The sequence below is a fragment of the Festucalex cinctus genome, chromosome 3 (genome assembly GCF_051991245.1).
Source record: "Festucalex cinctus isolate MCC-2025b chromosome 3, RoL_Fcin_1.0, whole genome shotgun sequence".
In the NCBI taxonomy this organism is placed as follows: domain Eukaryota; kingdom Metazoa; phylum Chordata; class Actinopteri; order Syngnathiformes; family Syngnathidae; genus Festucalex; species Festucalex cinctus.
Window position 1 is genome coordinate 9026275 of NC_135413.1, and position 27967 is coordinate 9054241.

Consider the following 27967-nt stretch of genomic DNA (forward strand, 5'->3'; position numbering starts at 1 on the left):
GAGAGAGGGAGGGATGGATGGATGGAGAGAGTGAGGGAGAGGGGTGGGCGTGTTGAGAGAGACGCCCGCACCTCTGCTCTGCTCGCCACTAGCTGCAGCCGAGGAACACAAATGGCACCAGAGGGGATAAAAATAGCAAAAGAGCCTTCATGCAGTTGAGCCAGCACTTGCCCGACTCTGGCTTTGTGCGTGCGCGTGTCGACATATGTGCATGTATGTAAGCAAGTCTCTCGTGAACAGTCAACATGGCAAACCCAAGGGCCATCTGTGAAACGGTTTATTCAAAACAAACAAAAGAAAAGTTAGGTAACTTTGATTTTCCATGAAGAAGTGTGACGCCATTGATTTATTCATTTATCTTGATGGGTTGTTGCACAAAATGACATATTCGAGGGGAGAGACGATGGTTATGAGGAATGGTATATTTTTAAATTTTAAATCCATCTTTATTGAAAATGGTTTATTATTTTCTGAGTGATTTGAGTTTAAGAAAAAAAACAAAACAAAACATCAGTTACTATTTTAACGTGTAAACCGTTTTCATTGTTTTTAAGGAGAGTCATCCCCCCCAAAAAATATTCACAAAAATATATTGAATGTTCCTCTACTAATGCAAACTTGGGATTCTGAATAATATTGTGTTTGTGGAATATGATTTGGGCGGCACGGTGGAGGTGGTTAGCACATCCGGCTCCCAGTTCTGAGGACTCCGGTTCGAGTCCAGGCTCCGGCCTTCCTGGGTGGAGTTTGCATGTTCTCCCCGTGCCCGCGTGGGTCTTCTCCGGGTACTCCGGTCTCCTCCCACATTCCAAAGACATGCATGGCAGGTTAATTGGGTGCTCCGAATTGTCCCTAGGTGTGCTTGTGAGTGTGGATGGTTGTTCGTCTCTGTGTGCCCTGCGATTGGCTGGCAACCAGTCCAGGGTGTCCCCCGCCTACTGCCCAGAGCCAGCTGAGATAGGCGCCAGTAGCCCCCGCGACCCTTGTGAGCAGTAAGCAGTAGAGAAAATGGATGGATGGATGCAATATGACATTCGGAGAGCAGTCCACTCATTTTTATCCATCTCAGGGGGCGGACATTTTGCCACTTGTCATTGACTGAAAATGACATCACAGTTGTTCAGGGCTCAGGTAACAACCAATTACGGTTCATCTGTTTTCTGAAGCTGAGCCGTGAATGGTCGTTTACCTGACACCCTGAGCAGATGTCATTTTCAGTCGACAGTAAGTGGCAAAATGGCCGCCACCTGAGATGGAGAAAAATAGGAATTTCTCATGAAGAAAGGCTACAAGCAGATGTGGGTATACTTGTTGCAGGTCTTATTCAAGAGTGAGTTAAGAATAGAATGAGGAATGGAAAAAAACGGGTCGCTGGAGTATCTCCAGTGATACAGATTCTGTATTTGTCTGTTGTGGTCAAGAAGGAGCTAAGCCTGAAGGAGAAGCTCTTTATTTACTGGTTGATCTAAATTTTACCCACACTGGTTAGAGTTGTGGGTGATAACCAAAAGAACAGGATTGCAAATGGTCCAAAATGAGTTTCCTCTGCAGGGGGTGTCTGGGCTCTCCCTTCGAGATGGGGTGAGAAGCTAGCTCAGTTAGCCGGGAGGGGCTCAGAGTGATGCTGTTCCTCCAAATTGAGAAGAGTAAGATGAAGTGGCTCGGTAAAACATCTGATGCGATGTCTCTCGGACGTCTCCCTGGTTAAGTGTTCTGGCTACATTCCACCAGCAGGAGTCCCTGGGGGCAGCCCAGGACACCTAAACAGTAGACATACTGGCTTTCGGTTGGCCTGGGAATGCCTTGCGATTCCCCAGGAAGAGTCGGAGCAAGTGGCTCCCTTTCATGACCCGACTCCCAATAAGTGGAAGAAAATGGATGGATGCCTGGCTTTGGAAAAATCTATTTTCTTTGATTCATTATTAGATATTTGTTTATATTCATTAGATTCATTTTTTGTTGGTGTTTGAATTTTTGTTGTTGTTTATTACGTTTGTGTATTAAGTTTATCCTTATTTGCAGACTTTTTTCCTGTTCTTTCCTTATCCTTAATTTAATCGTTCACAACCTATTCTACAGGTACATGTTTTCATTTTTCCCTATCTTTATTCATTTTGTATTTTTGCATGAATTTGATGTTGATGCTGCTCCTGCCGCCGAGTCAAGGGAGGGTGGCTCCTTCAAGTATCAAACTTAAACTACCGCCGCCATCTACTGGCCGTATGGGTGACCTGCATTCTGAAGGCAGAACCCCAAGCTGCATCATCACTAAGGCAGAGCCAAAAGAATAGCTTGAATAATACCTGAATCTGAATATTCCCATTTTTTCCAGCTTTCATTCTCATGGAATCGAAGATGTTTCACTTCTCATCCAAGCAGACTTCACCAGTTCATGCACAAGGCTAGTTAGGTATCACAAATAAAATAAAATAAAATAAAATAAAATAAAATAAAAATCTTCATATTTATTATTTGGAGTAACAGTTTCTAAATGTCTATCAATTTGCTAATATTCTTATTTGAATGATGATTTTAGTTTCCTTTCCTGGAGTAGTTGGAATGTGTGTGACGTGTCAGTCGGAAAGAAAATGTTACATGAGGTAAATTGCTTCCAAGGGAGTCAGAACTCCGGCTCAATACATATTTCAACATTTAGTCGATTTACAAATAGATGTGGTGGAAATTCAGACATAGTTAATGTTAATTGCAGAACTGGCAAATTGATTTTTCTGTTGCTTGGATTAATGACGAGCTCTTTTGATGGTAGTCAATCACTTTTGTTTACAAACACTGTGAAAAGATCTGTTCTGTGCAGCCTTCGTTTGTGTATGTAGTTCATTTTCCATGCAACAGTATGTTCATGGCCACTTTTGACAGTTTTTCACTGATTGATTAATTTTTCCAAATGTCTTAATAGCCAGTCTGACATTAATAAAGAGACGGTTAATTCTTGTGCAAATGTACAGTAAAATCTATTACAATATTTCATGAGTCAAATTTGCTCCAAAATGTGTACACAAACCTTGCAGAAGATCTACATTTTCAAATATTAACAATTTTTGTGTATTTTGGGTCACCTAATGACGTTTTTTAACCTATCAGGGGAAAGACTTGACATTTAGGTTATTGTTTTTATTGCTGTCAAATCACAAAACATGTCGAATATAACCCGAGCAGTGTGTAAAGGTTAATCTACTCTAAAGCTAAAATGCCCGTCTTATTCCCCGCTCGTGATGATTTTTAAAAGGTTTTGCAGTGTTTTTAATTGCGTCATTTGGTGTCCATATGGTACAAATATAACACAGTGGGGTACCTTGGGAGACATTAGTGGAAATGGCCTCAGGGGGTTGGAAATAACAAGCAGCAATATCTGCAGAAATTAAGAGCAGACGCCGGCATCCATTACGGCTCCTGACAATAAGCAGTTTCGACTCGACCTCCTGTAAATCACAGCGCAAAACCCTTAGAGCGCAAAATTACCAACGACAATAAGAAGAGGAGGGAACAATGCTTAAATGAACGCAATGTTTCCCGACCTGCATTGAGCCAAAGCAGTGGAAAAATCTCACGCCACAGCACCGAACAAAAATGTCACAAAAGATACCAGGGTTGAGAAACTCATATTTTGTTGTCATTGGATCAAAACATCAAGCAGCCACGGGGACAGGTAAACGCACTAAGGCCAAACTTGAATGAAAAGCGGCAAAAGAAGATCAATCCATAGTAAGACTTGCATGAGTATGCAGCGAACAATTTCAGGCAAAGAGAGAGACTTGAATAGGTGGGCATGCATGGCAGACTGGAGTGGATGGCGGCGTGGCGAAGCGCACCAGTGACTAATGGCGGCGAACTGCAGCAGATGTTCTAGACTCCCCCGCGATCCACGACATACTTTAAACACATATGTGATGTAAATTACGGCGGGCAGTCCGTCTCCGTTAGAAGCAAATTACTTAATGTATATCTTGGTTTGGACTGACGCTAATCAGGGTTATTATAGTTTTGGAATTTTCATATTTTCATTTGAGTTAGTTTTTATTTCGTTTTGAGATTTGTTTTTTAACTTTAGTTTTAATTAGTTTTCAGGGTGGTTCTGTTTTCTATTAGTTTTAGTTATTTAAAAAATGCCTAGTTTTAATTTAGTTTTAGTTAGTTTCAGTATTAGTTTTTTTTTTGTTTTTTTTTAAAGTTTATTACTTGTGCGCAATATTTAATAAACACCATTGTAAAATGAAAAAAGTAATGCATTTCTTACCTAGCGTTGCATTTCGGCTGACTTAAATGAAAAAGCAACGAGCCGAGCCATTGCAAAAGTGAAGCACGGAAAATTTGTGCTTTTCTATTGGCTACTGCTAGATGATGTCACTTCTGTGAGACACACTTTCAAATGTCCTTATGCTACCTTCATGTGCTATGGGAAAGTTAACCTTACCACTTTGGAACTCCTAATTAAGGACCAGTTCTGTTCATGTGCTTTTGTTGTTGTACCAAAAACAAACAAACAAAAAAAAAGCCTCTTTGCTCGTAAAACTGAACAATTACGGCAAATAATGAGTTGTGAAGGACAGGACACTGAATTGTGTATGCTACGTAATTGTGTACAGTTTAAAACAACCTGCTAGCGGACAATAATGCCCTTATAAGTGTTAAATGAATATTTCTTGCCATTCACGAATCCTTCTGCGCTCACCGCCATGTTAAAACATGATTAGCACTCTCAACTCGGGAACTGGGGCATCAAAATAAATTCCCAGTTGTCCAGTGGAAAATATGACATGAGGGGGAATTCGCATATAATTTTCTATTCGATATGTAGTATTTAGCATAATTTCGATACCACATGAAGGCAGCATTATTTATTCCGATTAATATTGAAATAAATACACTTAAAATCCAATTTAAAATCATCCCCGAAAGATCATGCATTAAATTAATAATGGTATCAAAGCTTAAAACGAAATACATTTTTGCTATAATTATAGTTTTAGTTTTGTATGATGTAGTTTCATTTGTTATTTTAAAAAGCATTTTCATTTGTACTTTATGTCTTTAACATTTTTCTTTGAATTTAGTTATTGTTAGCTAAAATAACCTGCGGCTTTACACATTGAAGCAAGGAAGCTAAAATCATCTAAGCTATTTTCCATGTCTTCTCCCCGTGCCCGCGTGGGTCTTCTCCGGGTACTCCGGTCTCCTCCCACACTCCAAAGACATGCATGGCAGGTTAATTGGGCGCTCCGAATTGTCCCTAGGTGTGCTTGTGAGTGTGGATGGTTGTTCGTCTCAGTGTGCCCTGCGATTGGTTGGCAACCAGTCCAGGGTGTCCCCCGCCTACTGCCCAGAGCCAGCTGAGATAGGCGCCAGCAACCCCCGCGATCCTTGTGAGGAATAAGCGGTCAAGAAAATGGATGGATGGATATTTTCCATGTCAATTGCAATGCCCTGAGTTGATCACATGACATTTAAAGGTTTAAGTAGTGGTGCAATCAGAGATTTTCTCACCTTTAAGGATGTGTGACATCATGGTGCAAGGGGAAAAAAAAATAGCAAGTCGTGCTATGGTGGGTTTCAACATTGGACAAATGTTTTTTTTTTTTTTTTTTTTTTCTGGTCCCAGTTAATAGGAGACCCCCCAACAGCAGAGGGAGACCTCCACAGTCCCGCCCCCGAAACTGTTTGACAGGAAGTTGAGATATGGAACGAGGTCACAGTAGCTTGGAGGTAACAGCAGGATGTTACCGAGTTAGCGCTGGCTCCCTGAAGTGCTTTACAACGCCGCAGGGACTCACGATGAGTTACACGCGGCGCTTGAATAATTCATCCAGATTCAATGTTTCATGAATAATCCTGAATTATCCATACGATTCTTGGTAAACGCTTGTAGCGTTCCCAGATGGGAACGCCACCGAGCCTGGTGAAGAATGAAAACATCCCCGTGGCTAAGTGAGATAGGATTACTGAGACTGATGTAACACAATCAGCAACAAATGGGCCTGTGCAGCACGCAAACAAATGGAAAGGCTGTTGTTTCTTTGTCATTTGTTTGCTTTGCAGCCCTCTAAAACAAACACTCTATTTTCCAAGGGAACAATATCAATTTTGTACCTCTACCTCAGCTCAATGAACAGGCGAGATCTTTTCAGACGGGAGCTTCACTTTATTCGCAGATTGGCACCATCAGACGTTGTTGAAGTCATCTAAGATAATGAAAACTAAAAAGAAATGGATATGACATCATTTCCAAGAGCAGGACAAATTACGGTGACGCACGAACTGTCTTTTTTTTTAAGCGCAAAGAACAGTGACTCTTTCGCTTGCCAAGGAAGCTATTCTAAGAGAGTCCTCAGCTCGATGAGACACCGAAGCGTTCTTTTGAACAGCAATGATAAACATTTTAACCGTGTAAAATTCTGGGTGGAAGCTTTCACTGGTTCTTGTATCTTAATGCGCACGATGTTATACTAACAGTAATAACCAGAAGACTGCATGTTCTCAGTTGAAATATTTACTGGATGCCAGAAAGATCGAGTACACAGCTGCGGAGACCTCTTCTCTTAGTATGCGGAAACTTTATTTAACATTTAAACATTTATACTGTCTAGGCCGTCCGCCCACAAGGGCGAACGGCTCAGCCTCCCCATGTGAGAATCTGTGGCCTGCTGGCCTTAACTGGTTTGTACAGGATACATATGTCAGAATGCAGACAGATAGAAACGCGCCAAGCAAGGACAAATAACAGCGACACAAAGGCCTAGCTCAAGTCATCTATCTAATTATCAAGAGTCCTAATCTAACAATCGCATAACAATATTTTTCTGTCCAAGAAAGAAAGTGAATACTAATTTGATTTAAATTTGAATAATTAATTGCTGTCTTAACCAAGACATAGTAATATGATTCACTATTTAATTAAGGCAATGCATATCAAAATAGATAATTATAAGCGTTATATTTTGGATTCAAACTATTTCCTTAGTTTCAGAAAAAAAGAAAATACTTTTGGTATTTTTTTTTTTTGCACAAAAACTCCGTCAACATAAGTTTCATTCATCTGATGCTTTGGAGCGTGATAAAGCTTTACCCATACTGATTTCAGCTTGTTCAAACCCTCCAAGTGGAAGATTGTGATGCTCAACAACCTCAAATAAATTTTGGTATAGCTTGATCACTCTCTGAATCCTCCTCCAGACACATTTGCTGGCTTTGCGTGCCTGCTCGAGAAGATCTGTGTTTTCATCAATGGTGGTAGTAGCAGGCCTTCCGCTGCCTCTTCTGTCAAATGCAGATCCTGTTTGGAGAAAATTGCAAGCGAAAGTGGAAATTGTAGTTTGCCTTGGTGAATTGTCACAACCATTAACCTTCTCAGACTGCTGTTGGGAGCAGAAAAAAAAACTTCTGACAAAGTTTCCCCATTGTCAATTGGTCAGCAATGACCAAGGGAATAAGATGTTTAGGAGACGCAAAAGCCAAGCTGTCAAATGCTGATGACCTCACTGCTTTCCAAATGATAAATGAACTGCTTTTTATATAGCGCTTTTTAACGGCCCCATATGTTGCCCAAAGTGCTTTGCAATGCCTCACATTCACCCATTCACACACCAGTGGTCGACTGCTGCCATGCAGTGCGCTGCTAGGTCCACTAGGAGCAAATTGGGGTTCAGTGTCTTGCTCAAGGACACTTGGACATGGTCACCACTCACCAGGGGTGAGGATCGAACCCACAACCCCACGGATGGGAGACGACCATCACTGAGCCATGCCGCCCCCTAAAACAAATCTAAAACGAAATGAAAAAATGTTAGCTTAAACTGACTTTTGACACCCGGTATATTTTTTTTACATCGTGTTTACACTGTGAAAACCAATTAGACACACTCATCATTCCATTGAACTCCTACGGCGATAGCAGTAGAACAATTATAACAGCGTGTGAAGGCACACTTTAACAACTCTCGACAGGGGAGAGTAAACAAGCTGCGGGTCAGCAAAAAAAAACAAAAAACAACCCTCACCCTAATTATCAATATGGTATCAATAATGATGAAGTTGCATCATTAGGAGGAAAACATATTATTGTATTTGTCGCGTGACGGATGACGTAGCTCTGACCTAAAAATAACGAGGAAAAAAAGGGAACAAACAAAAGCGCCAAGTCGGCGGGAATGCCCAGAGGAGGCTCGCTGGGGAGGGAGAAGAAGACAGATTGATATTCTATCAACGCTCTTTTGTTTGTTTTTGCTGTAAACCCATTGAGAGCCCGCAGATATTAATAGAAAGACGACTTTGCATGCTGCTTCGACACAACTGTCAGCACTATTCCTTCCCCCTGGAAACTGCTCCTGTTTTGTCTTGGCTTTGCTGAGTTTTTATTGCTTTAATGTTATGCAGTTTATCTTATGCAGAGATGCGCCATCAGGGCAGCCAATATGGGACTCCCACTGGCAACTGGCTGCCAAAATGCTGTAATCCTCACTGGCTTTTCAAAGTACAGTGGTACCTTGACTTACAATGTCACCTGACTTAAGAGCTTTTCAGATACGTGCCGTTTGGTATGATAGCTGGTTGATGGATAATAAAGAGGCCAGCTAGTTTATGTCAAATCGCATTTTAAGAACTGAACACAAAAATGTACATGACACATTTTCAATTTGAAACAACATAACTTTGCCATATACGGATGTCCTTTAGCTTGATGTTAACATACATGGCAAAACGTTATAGGCTAGCTAGCTAATCTAACAGCGATGTTGCAGTGTTACAACTACACAGAAACACATGTAACCAACAATATAGCAATGCTCACATGCATATATTGTTTAAAATTATTGATACGTACTGAGCAGTTGTGGTTATCAGCATTGTTTATCCTCAATTCCCTCGTAGCCAACGTAAGAGCAGCACAATGAGTTGATAATGATGAATAAACTAAATATTTACATTGAATTGAATTATTTCTCTACATGCATTTTCCTCCCATCCATCCATCCATCCATCCATCCATCCATCCATCCATCCATCCATCCATCCATCCATCCATCCAACCATTTTCTGAACCGCTTACTCCTCACAAGGGTCGCAGGGGGCCTATCTTAGCTGGCTTTGGGCACTAGGCGGGGTACACCCTGAACCCGATGGCCAGCCAATCGCAGTGCATGTATTTTGTTAAGCCTCAATACTGAGTGATATTTGTCTTCATTTGTCGCCATCTGGTGGCCTCCTGGTGCCAAGCAACTTTATTGCACTGAGGGGCGGAGCTTCATTTTGTCAGGCCATAGTTTTGTCTAATAGAAAAATGTGCTTTGCCACCATTTTGTGGCATCTTTAGACAATTACAAACATTTTTCTATGTGGGCGTGAATCACTTGTGGATGTACCAGGCTCAGTCCCATCTTGTTATTGTATATTTATATTTTTTAAATACTGTACAATCTCATTCCGGCCACTCTCACTTCAATTTTCACCTGCTGCGCGACAATCCGATAAAGTCGCCTCATGAAAGTTGCAAGCGGCACCCGAGCATCAAACCCGTGCGACTTCAGTAGTGCAGCCTTTCCTGGAAAAAGCCAAAAATGCCACTTTGATTCTCTCATATGTGGAATGTTGTCATCCTCTAATTCCATTTTGTTGTGGCAGGGTCGCAGAGATTGTTAGTACACTCTAGCATTAATGTTTTAACTGGATGTGAGACAGGAGGAGTTGGGGGGGTTGGTCGTTAAAAGCCCTCTATGGACACACGCTGTCATGCTGAATGACAGTTGATAGCTGTAATGCACCAGGAGACACACTAATGCACTGCTCAAGTAAAGTCCTTTTTAAGGTCTTACAAAATAAGGAACAAGGCAAGAAAACGGCATGATTGCTTGGTGACGTAGCCTGTGTGCAGAAAATACCAGAAAACACTGAACTCCAAAGAAATGTCACACATTACCTACACCACATAACATAGCAGCAAATTTGCCAAAATTAGACGATCAAACCAAACAGAATCTAACCAACACAATCGGCCAGAAAAGACCAGTTCTCCAGTTTAAAATGTCACACAGCTAATCTAATGGCAAATATGTCACTCTGTTTAGCTGGCAAATTTGTAAATTCCACCCTGTCAGCCATGAGTGGCGCGCCTCTAGTATGTGCGTGTGTGTGTTGTGGTGTGGAGAAGCGGCGGCTGGAGTCCAGTGGCTGTTATCAGTCCCGCTGAGAGCGACTGAGAAGGGCACTCAGTGGACAGCCACTTATGGGAGGCGAACAGGCATTGATGGAGGACGAGAGGCTTCCTCCAGCACTGGCGGCCTTTGTCCTGCGTGGGGCAGCAGAGATACTGTACAGCATTTGTGTGTTGTTAACCCCTCAGTCCCGCTAAAAGTGTTTGGCTTCGAGACAGTGGAAGCTGCTCATAGACTCTACTAGCGTGCAGCCCCACGAGTGACTGCATTGCTTTCCTTGAAGTGATATCAAAATGTTGATAATAAAATTACAATATTTAGAACTATATCACTTATGTCTATTTTTAGATGAGCAGGATAAATAGCATTTTATAAATCTGTTTTCTGATTTTGTGACACATTTTTGGTCTGGAGTGCACAGATCCTTACTTGCTGCCTTACCTGACCTCTTGTTAAAAGTTTTACATGCACTCTTAACAGTTGATTTTTTTTTCATCTTCAGCAATATGTGATCAGGAAAAGACAGGCATTGTAAAAGTTTTTCTTGTTTTATAATATAATATAATATAATATAATATAATATAATATAATATAATATAATATAATGTATCCTAAGATAGATAAAAAAAAAATTGTTGGGATTTTTATGGATTAAAAAAAAGCAATTGACACCATAGGTCATTCCATATTAATGAATAAATTATGAGATATGGCATAAGAGGTTTAGCATATAAATGGATGAAGAGTTATTTGGATGATAGATATCAGTATTTGCAGTTTAACAATACACAATCAAAGCATTTGAAGATTACTCATGGAGTTCCCCAAGGGTCTGTGCTAGGCCCTAAACTATTTATACTAGGGGTGTGAATTGCCTAGTACCTGACGATTCGATCCGTATCACGATTCATAGGTCACGATTCGATTCAATACCGATTAATCCCGATATGAATTTACAAGTCGATTGTTGTGATTTTTTTTTTTTGCTCAAATTTAGAAAATACCATTCAGTAAACATACATGTACACTGTAAGATTTGTATGAAAATGTATTATTTATTGATCTGAAACTTCAGTCTTAGAACTGTGAGCCACTGTATTTAACAAACAGGTTGTAACATTTTTCACGTTTGAACAGCATTGAAATAAAGTATTAAGGCTTAATGTTCCATTAATATAACATTCTTCCATGCTTAAGGTGTGAAAGTTAGACATTTTGTGGAATATTTTTCCATCAAAAAAATGGATGTTAAAAAATCGATTCGGCTGCCTATTGAATCGATTCGAGAATTGCGTGCTGTAGTATCGTGATATATTGCAGAATCGATTTTTTTTAACACCCCTAATTTATACTGTACATAAATGATTTCTGTTGTGTCTCAAAAATATTGAATAGTGTCTTATTTGCTGATGGCACAACTCTCTACTGTTCAGGAGAAAACCTGAAGCAGCTTCTGACTACTGTGGAGTATAAATTGAATACATTAAAAAACTGGTTTGACATGAACAAATTATCATTAAATAAAAAAAAAAAACAAGTTCATGGTTTTTGGCACTAGACAAATCACTCATCAAGTCAAAATTAGGGTGAATTCAATTGAAATAGAGAGAGTGTATGAAAATAAATTTCTTGGGGTAGTTATTGATGATAAATTATGCTGGGAGTCACACATAGAAAATGTCAAAAGGAAAATGTCAAAAATCATAGGGATACTCTCTAAAACGAAGGATGTCCTGAATGAAATATCATTTTACACATTGTGCTGTTCATTATTATTACCATATTTGACCTATTGTGTGGAAATCTGGGGAAACGCATATAAAACAAACACCGACTCTGTTTTTAAATTGCAAAAACGTGCCATACGAATTATTAATCGATCAAAATATACAGAATCAACACATTCACTCTTTATTAAACTAAATACAATGAAATTTTATGACTTGGTTGAGTTTAAAATAGCACAAATAATTTACAAAATACACAATAATCGACTCCTGCCACAGTACTCAGAAGCTATTTGAAATTAGACACAGTCCTTTTGACATAAGGGGTACAAGTGTCTACAAAAAACCCAAAAGAACACATATTAAGCAAAGGTGTGTTTCTGTAAAAGGTGTTAATTTGTGGAATCATTTTGGTAATGAGCTGAAAAGATGCAAGTCACTTGCTGAGTTAAAAAAAAATGTTTAAAAGTAAAGTTCAAGAGTATTATTTAAGTCAGACATGAAGCTAGTACAATTGGAGAAATGTCATTTCTTTTCATCGATGTACCAGTATGAGTGTAATGAAAATTGTATATGTGAGTATGTGGATGTATTATTAGAGTGTATTTCTATTAATTTTATGTATATACGCTATATGAACAGGATCATATATTTTCTTTTATTGAAATATAACCTATTGTATTATAAATGAAATAAGTTAAAAGATACAAACAATAAGGGATAGGACTAGATAACTTTTCAACTTCTTCCTACTCCTTTTTGAACATGTAAATTGTCATTAATTGATTTTCTGTTTCTTTTTTATTTTAAATTTTCTTTTCTGCTACTTGTCTGTTTGTGTTTATACGGTATGTCCAACAAACAAACAGACAAACAAACAAACAAACAAACAAACAAACAAACAAACAAACAACTCAGAGATGTGCAACCAGTGACTCACATGCTGCATATGGTACATTCTGAATGAACCCTTGATTAATTAGAAGATTTAAAAGAAGGTAATGAAGGAAAAAGACCCAAATGCATTCTGGTGACGGGAATTAATAAGCTTCGGCTTCATCCTGACAGCCCTTTTTCTTTTTTAAATAAAAATTTGTTAAAAATTTGTATCCCAGAAACCTCTAAAAAAAAAAGAGAGAGAGAGAGAGAGAGAGAGAGAGAGAGAGAGAGAGAGAGAGAGAGAGAGAGAGAGAGAGAGAGAGAGAGAGAGAGAGAGAGAGAGAGAGAGAGAGTTTGCGAGTGCCGGATTGTGAATTTGCACGAACAGTTATAAGTTGTAATATCACCATTCACCACTAGATGTCAGACATGGCTTAGTTGTACTTAATTATATACAGTCAAACCTCGGTTTTCGAACATAATCCGTTCCAGAAGGCTGTTCCAAAAGCGAATTGTTCGAAATCCGAAACAATTTTTCCCATAATAATTAATGTATATAATTTTAATCCGTTCCAAGTCTAAAAAAAGTGTTGTTGTTTTTTTTTTTACTATTTTCCACCATAAACTGCACTGTATACTGTTTACCATAAATAGAAAAGTGTAGAAATAGACACTGTTTTATTTTAATAGAATATATCCTATCTAAAATGATGGGAAAAAAAATGCACTTTCTTTCTTTGAACCCATGATTAGGGGCTAATACACGATGCAAAACTGAAAAACCCCCAAAACAAAACCCAAAAACAGTCAGATTTGCGTAAATAACAATGAACAGGTCTGCTCTGAACGAACTTTGAACACGAATGTGCTACGGAGGAAGCATCCTGGGCATTCGAGTTAGCTCGGCTCCCAAGTGAGTCGCGTGGTACGCTCGGCTTTTTCTCCCGAGTGAGTCGCGTTCAGGTACGCTCGGATTTTTTTTCAGTTTGGTCGAGAGCCGATTTTTTCGACGAGTTCTGAGACATAAAATTCTCACATTTTCTGGTCGAAAACCGATTTGGTCGAGAACAGAAGCGTTCGAAAACCGAGGTTTGACTGTACTGCCTTATACTACAACGTGAGTAGTCCTATAGTTTTTTTTGTTTGGTTTTTTTTCGGATTTGAAAAGATGTTTGACTAACATAGTACCTCAATAACAAATATTAAAATATTATGAGAGTTGCTTCTTGTGAAAAAATGCACAAAAATGAGCTCTTCATTTAGTGTTGGTTTGCTGTTTAGCAGTTTTGGTCTGTACTTAAATGGTCTTTTTTTTTTTCCCCCAGAACCCTTTCCACTGGGAAGAAATGCAGGAGGTGGTCATTTTGTTGTTTGCCTCAAACCTTTTTCTAGTTGGGTTAGTATAGTGGATCGTTTTCGCATGCATTAAGAAATGTATAAATTAAAGCTTGTATGCACATATCCAGCATCTATGTCTAAAATAGTGTTTTGGTCCTACATCTCATGAGGAAGTGTGTTGTCCTATGAGCCATTGATTTACACTAATGAAAAATTGTGGCCCCCTCCACCATTGATGTTGCCATTCCCTGCTATAGTAGCTAATTTGTTGTTGACCACTTAGCATAGCAGCAAACACAGCTAGCATGTCATCTTTGGTTGGAGGGGTGTCCACATTACTGTATTATAGATAATAATCAAATACATTTTATTTTGAAATAAAACATTACTTTCCATGATATGTGACAACTAAAGTTGTGTAATTTAAAGTGTACCATTGAGTGGTGAACTGGACGAATCAAATTATTACATTGTTTTCATGAAATATGCCAAAAACTATAAATTATCAGATTTTCAAAAGTCGGCCAGCACCCCCCACCCAACACACCATCCTGCCTTTCCTGACCCCACCTGTTACATTTAATAAGCGGATGCTAAAATGCCAAATATGAAATGCTAATTAGGACATGCTTGCCGGCTGCATATTGCCATGCATAGATTCATGAGACCCCTACGTGAAGCAGTCCGGACAAAGCCTGTTGACGTTTTTCACACAGTGGCCAAGGGTAAACACGCTTGAAAGTACTTTTACTTTACTCTACTTGTACTTGTTTACCTTTGGCCTCCAACTCTCTCAGCGCTGACTAATGGTTTGTGTAGAATGGTGGCACGTGGGGAGGTTGTTCAAATAGAGCTCTTTTAAATCCTGCGTGTGTACATTTACATCCGTGTTCCCACCACGGCCTGATAATGAGTAGCTGATTAATGACTGTAGTGCTCACCGGGCATCTCAACGTCCTGTGGCATACGAAGGGGACTCGACCCTGCCTTCTATACATAAGTGTGTTTACAGTATATGTATATACAGTACATTAATTGCATTCACTATTCCATATCAATCAGGGTTAGTCCTGAGTGCTGTTTTTTTGTTTTTTGCTTCTAATGAGGCCGACACCTTTTGATAACCTCTTCTCTTGAGATTTTAGTCGGAAAGTCTACAAATTAAAAACAAGTAAAAAGTTGATGCTTCCCACCCCCCCATGCTCAAAAAACAAACAAAAGTGAGTCTTGTGCATTATCAAGGTCAGTGCTGCATTCCAATTCAGCTGTAACAAAGTGTTTTGCGTAACTTTAAACATAAAACACTAATGGGCATATTCACTAAAGGTTTGCGTCGCCTTTGCACGGCGCTAACCGTTAAAAATGGAGCAATCCGGGAGCGCCTAATTCACTAAACGCGCAGATTGGGAAATCCGTCACTAAGTGCGCTGCCGACCAGATTGCGCCACGGTGCGCCTGTGATATTTCCGCGTATGTACATTAGGTAATTTGCATACATTTGACGCAAAATATGCCCACCCCATGCAAATGAGACTCATTGATATGCAGCGTCTAATTCACCAGCGCAAATAGCCACACAGAGTTTACGTGACACAAATAACGTTTTTGGAAAGCATGTATTAACCTGCTGCAACCTCGATCTACGGGATCATGATAGCAGTGCATGGCACGGTGCACCGTCGCTCTCTGGCTGTTCACGCAGAGGGAGGGAGGGAGGGAGGGAGACAGAGAGAGAGAGAGAGAGAGAGAGAGAGAGAGAGAGAAGGGGAGATTCCTCAATATTGGTTTAGGACAACGTAACCCGGGCTGATCGGCAATGGCGGGGAGGCATTTTACGATCATTCTTACGTGCCAGATGCACTGTACGCCCACACCAACCTCTGAAAATATATTTTTAAAAAACAATCGCACCAATAATTTGTACTTTATGAATGAATGACGTCGTTGTCGTCCTCTCTGCTCTGTACAGCTAAATGGCGCTATAAACGCTTACTCTCGGTCCAACCTCGCTTTCTGATAATGTCATCTTTCTTTCTCGCAACTGTTACTATAACAACCATGTTCTTGGTGCAAATCCATTGTCATGTGGCCGTGTTTGCGCCTGTATATGATTAGAGCAATATCCTTAGTGAATAGGTGGGTAACTGGGCGCAGACTGCGGGTGCAGTTGTGGTGCAATATTTCGCGCTATTACCGGATGCAGTGCATTCTTAGTGAATATACCCCATAGTGTTAAACTAACAGTATATTTATACTTGCATAACTAATGCAAATGTACTTGAACTGTTTATGGAGGAAGTATATCTGTAATGTCTAGTTCATTTGTTAACATAAAACTGTTTTACTGCTGTCTTGTATCAATATTACAACCAGCATCACACCACTAATAGTGTTAACATGAAAGCTTCTACTCTACTTCTTCTCCAATCAGGAAGTCCAAATGTAGTAGTTTACGAGCCCCTTAAATAAAGCTCTTCACGCGATTCAGAAACGTTCATGGTTTAATAAATGACGTTTTTCATTATATTTGAATGGATGCTTTGGGTCCATATTTTACAAATTGTTTTACGACTTAATTATGCTTAAAATGATCTGTTTGGGGCGGCACGGTAGTCGAGTGGTTAGCACGTCCGCTTCCCAGTTCTGAGGTCTCCGGTTCGAGTCCAGGCTCGGACCTTCCTGGGTGGAGTTTGCATGTTCTCCCCGTGCCCGCGTGGGTCTTCTCCGGGTACTCCGGTCTCCTCCCACATTCCAAAGACATGCATGGCAGGTTAATTGGGCGCTCCGAATTGTCCCTAGGTGTGAGTGTGGATGGTTGTTTGTCTCTGTGTGCCCTGCGATTGGCTGGCAACCAGTCCAGGGTGTCCCCTGCCTACTGCCCAGAGCCAGCTGAGATAGGCGCCAGCAGCCCCCGCGACCCTTGTGAGGAATAAGCGGTCAAGAAAATGGATGGATGGATGGATGATCTGTTTGATTAAGAACAATAATGTGAAAACAATGCAGGGTAAGTGGCATTGTGATTCCATTCATATATAAGTCCGTGGATGTTGCCCCGCCTACGTGTTTTGATATTTTCAGAGGTTGAAGTGGACACGAGTAGAGATGTGTATGTATATTTTGGTGACAATTCATAGCATTTTCGTGTCATTACGTTTACCTTTTGTACATGTACGGTTGTACTCATAAGTTGAATATTTGGGCATGTGCTTTACAGAAGAATTACAGAAGGGATGGTTCAAATTTGTCTCATTCGTCCTAACTTTTGCTTCATTTGACCCTTTGTAGTATTCTGCTCTCAAAGAACTAAAACAATGTCTTTCTTCTAGTCTTTTTTTTTTTTTCTAATTCCATTTTCCCCCTTTCTTCTTTTACGCAACCAACACAGTATACTGGCCGTGATCCAACCCATGACTATATTTCATCAAAATTGGAATCATTGGCACAAAACCGCAATTTCTATAAAAGCAAGTATACAAAAGAAGCAATAATTTCCTTATAAATCACAAGATGTACTGTGTAGAACCCTTTGATTTTATTACAGCCATAAAACTTTCAATCACTCTCCTACAAAATAAGATTTTTGACAGTTTAAAAACTGCAAAAAGAGTGGAAAGGAGAACATCCTCTTGGTTTGAGGGTCAACCCTCACACGGGCGTGCAAATGCGCCGAGGATGGAAGTTTGAGCCTGATGGCTTGTGTTTGTTTGCATTTAGCCTGACATCTGTGACAACACACTCGACCAAATCGTCCCTGGCAAAAATGCAGTTGATGAGCGCTTGGCGTGGAGCCCGCCTACGTGTTCTGCCTAATGAGTTCCCCGCTAGAATCCCACCCGAGCCCGGAATCTGTCGCCACAAGGAAGCCCGACAAGGTGGCGCAGCAACACCAGACTTGATTAGCAGGAACATCTAAATTTGGGCTCGGGGGCCTTTGGCGGCTCACTGCATATTCTAATGTTGAAATTCAGCATGGGGTTACCAGAAAAAGAAAACATTATAAACAACAGTTTGCTACTAAATAAAAAAGAAAAATATAAAAGTTGATCGTTGCTAGGTACCGTATCACACTTTTCATTTTAAGTCAGTTTTTAATGTTCCAAGAGAAGAAGTTAGATGAAAAAAATTATAATAATAATAATAATAATAACAATTATTATTATTATTATTATTATTATTATTATTATTATTATTATTATTATTATTGCTACTACTACTATACAAAGAAGGCAAAAATAAATCTTTTAGCAGAAAACAATCTGATAATGGTAAAAATCTGGTAAAAAAAAAATCTGGAGAAATAAAATGAAACTGTTTATGTACAATACTGTACTTTAGTATGGCGTATGTTGACCTCCAGCTTATTGAATAATTTTTTAGCATGTTTCATTGCGTCTTGAGCTTAGCCAGTTTGCTAGTCTTCTTACGCCATGCTATATCTATAGGTATAACAAATGTAATGCTGACAATGCCATGTGTAGAACATACTGTAAATTCAAGTACACCAGACCAGAAGAATAGTTAGAATTTTCTTGTTTGGCAACAAATGGGTGAGTAGCAATGCCGTTTATTTCAGAGGCTCCGTAATTATGGAGAGAAATTTGTGTCTTTATTTTCAATCAAACAAAAAAGGAATTTGCAATAAAAAAAAAAATTTCAATCAAACAAAAAGGGGATTTGCAATCAAAAAAAAAAATTCAATCAAACAAAAAGGGGATTTGCAATAAAAAAAAAATTCAATCAAACAAAAAGGGGATTTGCAACCTCAAATAAATTTTAATCAAACAAAAAAGGTTTTTCATATAAAATAAAAATTTGCAAACAAAAAAAAAACATTTCCAACATGGATTTGTATTTTAATAAAATCTTTTGCAAACATGTTTTTCGTTTTGTTTGCGAATCTGTTTTTTGGTTGCGAATCTGTTTTTTGGTTGCGAATCTGTTTTTTGATTGAAACCTGTTTTTTGGTTGCGAATCTTTTTCTGTGTTGTGTGGGCGGGGTCCTCCGTTCAACCGATGATAGAAGCCTTGTCATTGGTCAGCTTGGAAGCCGCTGCGACAAACTTTCATTGGTCAGATAGGAATGGGGGTGTGACAATGTTCGTCTGACTATTTCCTGGTTCATTTTGTCCAGTCGCCGCCAGCATCGAGGTAAATATGACCCCCCCCCCCCCCCCCCCCCCCCCCCCCCCCCCACCACACACACACACACACACACACACACACTCCTAGTTTTCCGTTTTGTTTATCTGACATTTATCTAAAAGCAACCCTTGATCTATCGTTTATCCGGTGATTTGTTCTAACCATTACAATTAACGTAATCACTCACTCAGCATTGCTTAGCCATGTTAGCTAGCTAGGTAACTGATGGTCCGATACATGAGTCAGTCATGAAGCTATGTTGTTGGCAGTCAAAACACAAATATACGACTCATTGGGATAGCGGTTAGTATGAAGGTTTTTTTTTTTTTTTTTTTTTTTTTAACTCCTAAAGAAACCTTTGCATTCGCTTTACATACAAGCAGGACTGGGAATCGAATTTATTTACACTAGCTGCTTCCCCTTAATTTTGGATGTTTGAAGTAGAGATTAAATTCGTGATAATTCTGTGATTATTATTTATTGGTCCTGGTTGTTTACTGTATGAGTCAGATTGAAACAGAAGGGGAATCTGAGTTGTAGGTGTACTTTTGCAATTACACTGACTAGATTTTTTATTTTAGAGTGCGAGCAGACCAAGGGGTAGAAAATGTAGACATAGCGAGATGCATGTTTACTGTAAGAGGAGCAGGCCAAGGCAGTTTTATTGCTGGTAAAAGCGTACATAACCAGAGGGAAAAACTTTATATGAGTAAAAGTTCTTGGAGTTACTGTAGCTTTCATAAATGTATTTGATATTACAGATCCAGCAAGCTGAAGAGACACTACCCTTGGACCATCACGGTGAACACGGGATCGTTATACCTGACATCCACTGTCGTTTACCTGAGGAAAGACTTGTTGCTCTACGGCAAATCAATCCAAACAAGGAGTCCTTGAGTTTTGGTCGCGTCATTTATTTGCAGACTCTCAATGTTGCTTCTAGTGCTAGTGTCTCGCGGCCCAAAGGGTCATTTAAATTTATGTAAAAAATGAAAATAAATTCCTGTGTAAAACAGTTTGACTTTTATTTCATAAAAAAAAGCATGCATATGAACTAACAACCAGTCAATTATTCAGCATTTTATAGATTTTATACAGACATTTTTCTCAAGAAATGATTGGCCTGCCAACAAGAAATCAAGAAAGCTCAGAAAATGAACTGTTAAACTTAAAACAAACATTTTGGTAGGAACAGCCTGTAATTACTCAAAAAAATGAAATGGATGTGATTTTTTTTTTTTTTTGCCCTTTCAATTACACTGTGTCAAATCTGGCATCAAAGGTGATAGCAGTCAGTAGATGTGATTTAAAGGAATGGTAATCACTCATATGAGCAGTTGGAAATGTAATGGTGTTTGTGCAGGGGGTAACATAATGTGTGACCTGGCATTTGTACCTCACAATTGTGGTCAAAGTTTATTGATATTTTAAATTGCTCTCTGTCTGACATAAGCAGGTGCTTGTGGCCCTGCTCAGTTATCCACAGCATCACCTCATGAAGAGAGGTGACCAACCACCAACTTCATCTTCTGCATCTAAAAAGTAAAGAAAAGTGTGCTTGAATTAAGTACCAAACATGTAAAAAAAAAATTCTGACAAAGTTATGTTTGACACATGTTTTGAACATTATTGAAACAGGAAAACTACAATGAAACAATCACAGGAACTAAATGTATTTATATTACGTAATCTCAGTCACTTCCTCTGTATTTCAAACACCCAAGACATAATAAATGTAGCAGAGGCTACTTATTTCAATGACCAGAACTTCTCATAAGTGATTAATAATTAGCATTTTATTAATGTAATGATGTATTGTAATAAAATAATCAGGAATAAGCATAATAACAGCTATCTCAGCAGGCCGTTTATTTGGGCCGTTTCTCGTACCAACAAAACATCACGATTCATGACTAGACTAACCAAAATTAAACGTTTACGTGGCCTGGATCCTAGTAGTAGCAATGTCACCGCTTTGACGGTGCATGAGTTCCCCCTCTTTTTCAAACTGACTCGTACAGTAAACAACCAGGACCAATAAATAATAATCACATAATTATCACGAATTTAATCCAAGATTTAGGGGAAGCAGCTAGTGTAAATAAATTAGATTCCCAGCCCTGCCTGTATGTGAAACAAATGTATGTATGTATGTATCATGTATCGGACCATCAGTTACCGAGCTAGCTAACATGGCTAAGCAATGCTGAGTGAGTGATTACGTTAATTGTAATGATTAGAACAAATCACCGGATAAACGATAGATCAAGGGTTGCTTTTAGATAAATGTCAGATAAACAAAACGGAAAACTAGAAGTGAGGGGGGGGGTTATATTTACCTCGATGCTGGCGGCGACTGGACAAAATGAACCAGGAAATAGTCAGACGAACATTGTCACACCCCCATTCCTATCTGACCAATGAAAGTTGTCGCAGCGGCTTCCAAGCTGACCAATGACAAGGCTTCTATCATCGGTTGAACGGAGGACCCCGCCCACACAACACAGAAAAAGATTCGCAACCAAAAAACAGGTTTCAATCAAAAAACAGATTCGCAACCAAAAAACAGATTCGCAAACAAAACGAAAAAAATGTTTGCAAAAGATTTTATTAAAATACAAATCCATGTTTGAAATGTTTTTTTTTGTTTGCAAATTTTTATTTTATATGAAAACCCTTTTTTGTTTGATTAAAATTTATTTGAGGTTGCAAATCCCCTTTTTGTTTGATTGAAATTTTTTTTTGATTGCAAATTCCTTTTTTGTTTGATTGAAAATAAAGACACAAATTTCTCTCCATACGTAATGTACAGTTTGCAGGATGGGGAAACTCGCACTTGGTTGTCATAGCAAAACACCAGACAGCCACAGGGAGAGGCAAACATGCTGAGGCAGGTTCCCAATGGAAGGACAATATAGGAGGTAATTTGTATAACAATGGGAGTTAATGGTGCGAAACTGAGCCCAACACATAAAGTAGTTACTGTAAAACACGCAATGGAAGTACAACGGTCAGTCCATCAAAGGTTTATATCTACAACAAATGACACTAGCTGAGAAAATCTGGTGTCTTGTCCAACATTCAACAAAGCGGAGATGAGCGGTTTGATTAAAGGCGTGTGGGACAAATGTCAAGCATTCACTCGTGAAGCTGGAGAAAAAGACATAAGGCATGATTGAATTGACCATGACATTTTAATTTCCACAGTCACTTTGCACATATACGTGTACGGTGACATTTACTCATATCATCTGCATAATGGAGAGCAACCAGGGCTCCATTTCACAAAGCAGGTTCAACAAACTGTGAGACTAACCCTGAACAGTGAGTTGACATACCCTGAATGAGGAAACTCTGCATTTTCGGTTCCAGGACAGTTGGTTTGAGTTAGTTTGATCAATGCAGAGTAGTTTCACATGGAGTTACCACCACAATAAAAAAAATCACATCAATGGAGTCCTGATCCGACAAGTCACCATGGCAACGGGCAAGCAGACGGTGGCAATGTCCTTTGCGTCTGCCTTTTTTTACCCCTCTCAACCAAGGCCAGATTTAGACAACCCCACAACGGGGTGCATGCTGAATATCAGGGGAATATGGAAATGTTTGAGGTGCAAAATCTGCTCAATCCCTTAAATGTATTGACGACTATTTATGCTATCATCATATAAGCCATAGGCTACATCTATCGTCTACCTTGATGAATTTGATTTGTCTTGCTGTAAGCTATTGACAATTCCGAAATGATGTCACAAGTCAAAATGGCGGTCTTATGCTGCGTTTGATGTTGGATTTATCCCACTCGGAGGGTCCCAGTTCCGCACTCAAAGCGTTTGAGGCAAATATTCTGATAAATGGTTGTTCTGGTTAATGCAGTCATTCCAAATTACGTTGTATCATTTGAACATATATCTTGTATTTACATTTGCCTTGAACGCTTTGAGGGTGGAACTGACACAATCTGAGCGGGGTACACTTTAGTCCAGCATTTTTTTCTCGGTGAAGCGATGTACTCCTCCCATTGAAAAGCACAATTTGATTTGTGAGGATTCTTTTCATTTGAAAATCTGATAAAATGTTGTTTACAACAGGCTACCTGGTGTGTATGCTAGTAAAAACAATACAAAACGCCATGGAAAGGAAAGCGTTGCATTGTGGAAATAGCAGAAATGCCCGAAAGTTTGGAATTGTTGGCTGGACACTGGTTGGCTGCTGTTCTGTTGAGGTTGCACATACTTTTTTTTTTTTTTTTTTTTTAATCTATGTTTGTTTGTCAATGTCTGTCTGTCTATCTACCTACTTTCCACCATCTATCTGCTTATGTCTGCATCTGTCTGCCTGTCTTCCATCCATCCATCCATCCAGATTTTTTTGGTATTTTTTTCCCCCCATTTTTATTTCCTTATTTATGTACACAGCATGGCTCCTTAAAACATCAGTACTTTTCCTATGCAATTTTCCAATTATGAAACCTTTGTTTTGTGAAAACCAGATCCCAATCATTGTTCCCCCATTAATTTACAACTTGGGAAAGAAAAGCACCCATCAAGCTTTGCTGAATATTCAAGCCATGGTCTCCGACGTGTGCTATTCCCAAAATTACACTTGGGGAAAACCAGAACTGTGGGTTGTGACGTCACTAACTTGTTCAAGCCTACCTCAACATCATCAGCCACCGTGACTGGGCTGGGAATGACAGCAGTGCTTGTACTAGAGAAACTACTTGTGTTAGCAATCACAAATCTGTGCATAGTCTACTTGTCACTCGGTTCAAATTACAAGCAAAGGTGAGAGAGACAGAAACAGAAACAAACGTGTTGATAGAGTACCCAAATATTTTAGCTGACAGACGGCAGAAGACAATCAAAAATAGTTGTGAAGCTTTGTTGACTGCAGTGTGTCTGCGTGCTCTGCTTTGAGTGTGTGTCTATGTAAGCAAGTGAAGCGACTGGCTGCCAACGCCCTCCCTATGCATTTATCAATCAGTAGCTACGCGTAAATTTAATTGTCGTCCTTTGCAATCACAATAAATATTACTGGCTAGGGAAACCTGTTGAATGGTAGCGCATTCATTTATTTCATTTGGGTGCAATCCTGCGGGGGAGAATCGCACTTGACTTAAGGTGAAATATAAAAAACTGAGATGAAATATAAAAACATTATTCAAACAGGTATACGGGGGGGAAAAAAAACAGCGCAACACTCAATATATGCCGTGATGTGAGCGCATGACTACAGTGCTGGTAATGTTGCAAATGTAAGGACGGATTAAGTTGTGCATGTAGATGATGGACTCTAATGTGAAATGGTACCGTTCCAAAAGAAAACTGTCTGGAAATGCCAGACCATCTATGCACGGCCTACATCTCACGACAAATATGTAATTCCCTGCGCAGTAATGCTGCCTGCACACTCGAAAAAGAGAATTGTTAAACCATTTTTAGAACACGAATTGTTGATCAATTTAATAAAATTGCTTCAATTAGTAACACGCGGTTAAATTAAGTTAATAAAAATGAATCAAAAGTGAATATGTTAAGTTTAATGAACTCATAATTAATTAAACTTAATATATTCACTTTGGATTAATTTAATTCAATCGTGTGTTACCAGCAATTTTATTAAGTTGGTCAAAAATTCAACTTGTTAATCCAAAATTAATCCAACCTGAATATGTTAAGTTTAATGAACTCATAATTAATTAAACTTAATGTATTCACTTAAATTTATCTAATTCAATCGTGTGTTACCAATTGAAGCAAATTTATTAAGTTGGTCAACAATTCAATTTGTAATCTTAATTTGTTTCAACAATTCTCTTTTTAGAGTGCACCATCAGTAACAGGATTATTTATCAAAAGAACATGCCATGTTTGTGAAAAAAGTGGACTTTTAATATTGGCCTATTGACTTTTTATTTATTTATATATATATATTTTAAATAACAGACGGCAGAAATATGTTACACCAAAACTCGCCATCTGACTGAATAAATGAGGAAATCAAATGTCGTGTGTGGCTGAAAGGAGGCGGAGACAGAGAAAACCTCGAGGTTCATTGTGATAAACCTGCTACCGACCAGGTTAGGCTCATAAGATGCATTTCCATTACCCTCAGTTTTGCGCAAATGGCATGTTTCGCAAAATGAAGCTGGTAATGGAAACACCGGATTTGCGAAAAAACTCTCAAATATCGCAACAAAGTTTTTGCGCTCTCATGAGGTGGTTTTTGAGACGTATCGAAAAAGAAGTATTTTGCAAAAGTGTAATGGAAACACTTTTTGCGCATTAGTAGTCATGTGACACCCGCCCGGTCACGGAGGAAAGGACTGTAACACGTTGTTTATGTGCATTTTTATTAAACTTGCAATTACTATTTGTTTTGAGAATTATTTTGGTTTTGTATTTTAGTTTTACATGCTGAAGTGATTTGTATCGGCTACTGCATGTCATGAGCGTAAAAGAGAGAGAGGTGTAACCGAGCGAGCCTCCTTCAAGAAATTGAGGAGAAGAGAGCTTGAAATCCTGCCCTGCCATGTCTGGTTAATTTAGCAGAAAACATCAGAAACTTTTAACAATTTGTAACCCGCCTTTTACCCAGCTACTGCATGGGAACAACAACATTTTAGGATTACAGGAAGTAGGAAGTACGGGGCCACTCGCTTTCATGTCAGAACTGCTTGCCGACTGCCGAGGGACACACACACACACAACAACACCAACACTAAATGCCCGAAACCGCCCGATGAGGGGTGAGTGTTTTTAAAGTAATATAACTACACCGGGCGTCCGTCTACCGTAAACATCATGAGCACCTCCTACAGAACAGCGAGGTCTCGCAAGACGGGACATTCCGAGAATTGCGCCTCAGAAGCGAAACTCTCTTCAATGGAAACACCGACAATTCGAAATTGTACTTTATCGAAATAGTACAATATCGCTTTTATTTTTGCGAAAAAGGGTAATGGAAGCGCACCAGCTCATAGACTCTGTTACTTTACTACGGTAACTAACTGAGAGTTTAAGTTACCTCTTTTCATGAAACAGGCTAGAGTTACCTCTTTTTCTCTGGTTTCAGTTACCTTCCTTTCTGAAGTGGAAAATGCAGAGTTTCGCGCATTTCAGGGTTAACAGACGGTTCTCACTAAACCTGCTCTGTGAAATGGACCCCAGGTTAGCCGTCAGCGCATTCAGTACTCGTGTCACAATTGTTATTTCTCATACTGTATGTTTGGGATTCAAACCAGGACATCTTGACTAGTCTTTGAAACAATCAAAAATGTTAAAAGTTACTGTATGTGTGAGATTTCAGAGTAAGCTGATTTGTCGACGGGTTTAACGTCGTGAAGTCAGTTCATCCCTAAGCAAATGTTTTTGCCATTTCGTCTTATAATCAGACCATTTATTTGTTTGTTTGCTTGTTTGTTTGTTTCAAAGCTAGACCCTCGAGATGTATTATCTCATTTATGGGGTGGGGTGGGGGCGGTCATTTCACCCATATAATACAAGTATACAAAATAATAAGTAAAGATAAATCCAAATGACAAACTGCCTCTCAAAGAGTGACTCCTCCCTTCCCTCTCCTCCAATAATCTCCCTCGCACAGACGCAGAGTGTTGCCAGAGCGCCATAATTGGTGTAAGTGGTCTAGCTTTGCAAGAGTAATGAAGTGCATGTCATGCAATAAAAATAAAAATGACTGTTTTATGGAAACTTCTGATGGATGTCAAGGTTGGCATACTGTCCACTTCACTATTTTTCCTCCCTCTGATGCAACAAGCACACATATTTAAATTTTATTCTCTGTGAAGGTCACAAAAGACATCATAATGTTGGCAAGGACGCTTGGTTAAATGTTTGGCATTACTAAGCGGGATATTTTTGTTCTTTTAACACACTAACTACTATATTAAAAAATAGCTGTGAATTTGGCTACCACATAAATCACAGCGCTGCGATAATGTAAAAATAAGCTGATTTTAGTCGCTGTTGATAGATGCAAGATGAAATTTTCCGCTCGGCGTGCTCGTGTACAAGGAGAGGTCAGACACGAAAGGCAATAACCAGCGCAACCCGATGCTCATGTTGTGTTGCCGACGTTGAAGAAGGCGACGCCATCTATCATCAGCTCGGCATGGATGAGCGACAACCAATGGAGGCTGATGTGCCTTTGTTTTTATGGCATAATAATGGAGATAGACGGCAAGATGGGGATAGCAATGATACCTGACAAGGAAATGAAGAATTTGAGTAGAAATTATATTAAAGCATAAAAACACGCACACACTCAAAATGATGTGTGGTGTCATAGGCAAGCGGCTAAAGGAAGTTGCAATGTGACTCGGGAAGTATGATGGGATGGGGGGATGGAATGTGATTAGACACCAGGCTAAAGTCAACGAGACACATCCACTTAGGTGGGACAAGTAAATGGTGATTACTCATATATACCAGTGGCGGCATCATGGGGGGGCATTTGTGGGCAAACCCCAACCTGAGTTACTGTGCCCGTCTGAATCCAGCCCACACCTGCGGGATTACAGATCAGCCTTAATTCAACGTGAAACTCACATTTCAATAAAGTTTTATTTTCTCGAGAAAAATTCATTGGGAAAAAAAAGCTTTCTTGTATGAGAATGTTTTTTAATTTTAGAGAAATAACACAGACAAAAAAAAAAGTAATATGAGGATGAAGTCATGAAGTAAAAGAGCAATAATA